At 56.2% G+C, this 219-nt stretch overlaps 1 protein-coding gene across 2 annotated transcripts in view; it reads right to left on the reverse strand.

Annotated features, from left to right (window-relative positions):
* Positions 1 to 219, reverse strand: part of PDE9A (phosphodiesterase 9A) — a 137,918-nt gene that overhangs the window by 4,068 nt on the left and 133,631 nt on the right. The window lies entirely within an intron of this gene.

Below are 219 nucleotides of genomic sequence, written 5' to 3' on the forward strand. Positions count from 1 at the left end.
GACGACAAAGCTAACATATTTAACGACTTCTTTGCCTCCATTTTCCTGAGCAGGGACCAGATCAGCCCCCCCCGACTTGGCCCCCCTCACGCCCCAGGAGAGGCACACCTAAGCCAAGGGTCAGCGAGGACCCAGTCAGGGAACTTCTGGAGGGGCTGGACGTATTCAAATCAGGTGGTCCAGATGATCTCCACCCTAGAGTACTGAGGGAATTGGCTG

The sequence above is a fragment of the Gavialis gangeticus genome, unplaced genomic scaffold (assembly GCF_001723915.1).
Source record: "Gavialis gangeticus isolate Ggan-Ray unplaced genomic scaffold, GavGan_comp1, whole genome shotgun sequence".
NCBI lineage: Eukaryota > Metazoa > Chordata > Crocodylia > Gavialidae > Gavialis > Gavialis gangeticus.